The sequence below is a fragment of the Galeopterus variegatus genome, unplaced genomic scaffold (assembly GCF_000696425.1).
Source record: "Galeopterus variegatus unplaced genomic scaffold, G_variegatus-3.0.2 Scaffold1919, whole genome shotgun sequence".
Taxonomy (NCBI): Eukaryota; Metazoa; Chordata; class Mammalia; order Dermoptera; family Cynocephalidae; genus Galeopterus; species Galeopterus variegatus.
The window spans coordinates 15,720-19,161 of NW_007728030.1; the positions used below are offsets into that span (position 1 = coordinate 15,720).

General features: G+C 32.5%; 1 protein-coding gene across 1 annotated transcript in view; it reads left to right on the plus strand.

The window, feature by feature from the left end:
* ZHX1 (zinc fingers and homeoboxes 1) overlaps positions 1-3,442 on the plus strand; it is a 24,527-nt gene that overhangs the window by 2,908 nt on the left and 18,177 nt on the right. The window contains exon 2 of the mRNA XM_008579589.1: positions 2,981-3,097. The gene's annotated coding sequence lies outside the window, so the exon portion shown is untranslated. The remainder of the gene's footprint in view (positions 1-2,980; positions 3,098-3,442) is intronic.

Sequence of the window (3,442 nt, forward strand, 5' to 3'; positions counted from 1 at the left end):
TTTTTACCTATATAAAGATGACCGGTAGGGGAATCTCAACCCTTGGCTTGGTGTTGTCAGCTCAAGCCAGTGAGCCAACCGGCCATCCCTATATAGGATCCGAACCCGTGGCTTTAGTGTTATCAGCACCGCACTCTCCCAAGTGAGCCACGGGCCGGCCCTTCCATATGTATTTAAGTACCATAAAGATATATTTATTTACATAAAGACACATAATAGATATATACTTTTGGCCTAAACAAATATGATGGTATACTTTGGAAAACAAGTATATACAAGCAGAGCAGTTTAAGAATGATATTTATTCAAAGGAGTCAATTGAATAAATCTTTCTTTTTTGGCAGCTGGCTAGGAATAAATCACTTTTAATGCAGAATTTTTATTTTCATCTTTAGATTTAGATTTTTAAGAAATCATATTATCAGAGCTTATCTAAAAAAATTAAAGTACTAAAATGATAGCCGTATTATATACATATTTATTATTTTAAATAAAATAACAACTGTCATTAAATTTTTGTGATTTTATATTTCCCATATGATTTCTGACTCTCTTTTTCCCCTTCCTAAAGGTCTTTCTTTCCCTTTTTTGGTTGTTGTGAGAAATGAAAGGAGGTAGGAGGTTCTGACATTTCTAAGCACTTCACTCATGATTATATTTTTCTTCAGTCCAAAGTCTATTCCTTTTTACGATCCACTATTGTCAAAAAGAAGTTTGTTAAAACTTCACTGGGCATAAACTATACTTGGTGGTGGGGGGAGGGATGGTGAGAAGAGAACAATTTCTCTTTATTTTGATAAGATAATTTATAGCAGAGGTTTGTTAGTTCTATGAAATACCCCTTAAAATGTGTCATATAGTAATGCTTCATTTTGAAGCTGTCAGGGAAAGTGTGTGTGTTGCAGGGGGCGGGGGTGGTAGTGATTAAATTATGATTGGTTTATGTCTATCTGTTAAAGCCAGTTTGCTTCAGCATTATTTAGTATGCTTAAAGGTATAAAATTGAAAATAAAGTGTATTTGTTTATTATTAACCAGATTTTTAAAATATTTTATAATTTGTCAACATTTAGCAAATTTTAAACAAAGACTTTCTTTGTTATGTAACTTAAAGTTAATACCTTAAATAGAAGTCAGAAAGATCTAACTTTCATTGTGTTCTTACAAAGTATCAGGAAATAGTTTAAAAACTTTACATGCGTTACTTCTTTCAATCCTCAGAACAATCCTATTAAGTACTATTATTAGCCCCACTTTATAGATGAGGGGGCTGAGGCACAGATAGGCTAAGTCACTTATCTAAAGCCACGTAACTAGTGACAGTGCTTTCTTTCAATCCTCAGAACAATCCTATTAAGTACTATTATTAGCCCCACTTTATAGATGAGGAGGCTGAGGCACAGATAGGCTAAGTCACTTATCTAAAGCCACGTAACTAGTGACAGTGCTCAGATTTGAACCCAGTCTGTTCCAGGGCCCAGGTTCTTGGTCTTTATAATCCATCTACTGCCAGAACAACTTGTGTTTTATTATATAATGCACGTGGTTGAGACGAACTCTTTAATTTTTGAATTTCACTCATTTTAAATTAAAAAAAAATTTTTTTTTGAATTAGAGAAAAATGTTCTAATGTAATTCCAATATCAGGAACTGAAATAACATCAGGCAAATGTGATTTTCATTCAAAAGTACTAAAGAGCTCATTTGTTGCTCCTGTAGTTGCCTTGTGCCTTTACATATCTTGGCAGATCTTCTCAAGAGACTCTCATTCGGTAAAACATCTTGCAATTACTGTGTGCTTGAAGAATGGATTGAAATAGGTTACCAATTTCCTACAATATTAATAATTCATTTTGGAAAGTAATCTCCTCTCTTTGGCAGCTGTTTCCTATCCTCTAGTCCATATCCTGTAGATGGATAGTGAAGGAGTGGCTGAACAAGGAGATAGCAGGAAATGAAATTGTAGAATCCCAGGCTACAGAGATAACAGGATGCTCCACTGGGCCTACCAGGAAAATGCTCTTTTGCTTTTCATGAAAACATTATGTAATTATTTAGCCTAAGCTTTAACTTCACCTAGAAGTATTTTACTAGAAGATTAGTGTATTTACATTATTTCTTGACTTGAGAGTGCTGTTCATAAACTTGTGTGTACTAATAGTAGGAATCAAAAGATAAGATATTTTACGAAAACCATCTTCCTTAGTATTCATTCACTGTGATTTACAGAGTATCAGTGCCTAAAGAATAACAACTAAAATACTTTATCCCTTCAAAAGCATTATTTACTGTTATTCATACCAGAAGCAATTGTAGTTTTTATTAAATTTTCCTGATTGGTTTAACTACTCTGGATAATATAACAACTTTGTTTGGACATCAATCTGAATTTTCAGAGAATGATTTCCAATTTGTTTGCACAATACTAATGCTTCACAATTCATTTACTATAAAGCCATTTGGTAGTAGGTTTCTAGCAGAAACTAAACACCACTCATTCTATTGGATAACAACATGTCATAGAGTACCACTAGTTTATCTAAGTTGTTATTGGCTTGTGTTGCCAGCATTAATAAACCTCTCCGTTCCAATTAATACATAGTAAATTAGGATACAAACATCAGTAGGTTTATGTACAAACACATACACATGTATACCTACTGCCAACTCTTGGTTTAACTAAGTTAGTTGCCTTTCATAAACTTTGTATACTGATTTTCAAGAATTCCAATTTCTACATCTCAATTTTCACATTATAGATTGTGTATATTTACATTTTGAAATTTTATTGAAAATAGTCTAATAGCTTAATGTGTAGCTTAAAATTTTGTGTTTCCTGCCAATTTTGAGTTTGGCATTTAGATGGTTTTTTTAAAATTTCTATGAGGATTTTTTTTTTCAAAATTACATTTATTTTTAAAATCTCCTAAGACTAAATCATATCTAGAATAATAAAATGATATATATTTTTTTTTTTGTAGGAGAAGACAGATAGCTACTTTGGACCTGTTGGTAATGATGGCCTGAGCAAAACACCACCTAATTTGAAGGGATACCCTTCCATTTCAAAGAACAGAATGCTGGGGAAGCTATGGCAAGTATGTGTTTCATTGTTTTGGTGTGGTAAAGCTCAGGTACCCAGTGTACTCATTTAGATCTCATGATACTATATTTGGCTAAAGTTTTAAAGTTTTAAGCTTTCCTGAAAAAGCAGCTGATATGTGCTTAACAATTTTTTTTAATGTATTTAAAGTATTAAAGTTTGAAAACTTTAAAATCTGTAGGAGTACTGACTGCTTTAATTTTGAAGGAGACATCACACTTCATAATAAATCTTATCTGGTTTATTTATAATTGATTTTTCAATTAATCCTTGCTGAAATTTGCTGTATGTCAGGCACTATACCAGGTGCCATGATAACAAAGGTAAACAAGACAGATAA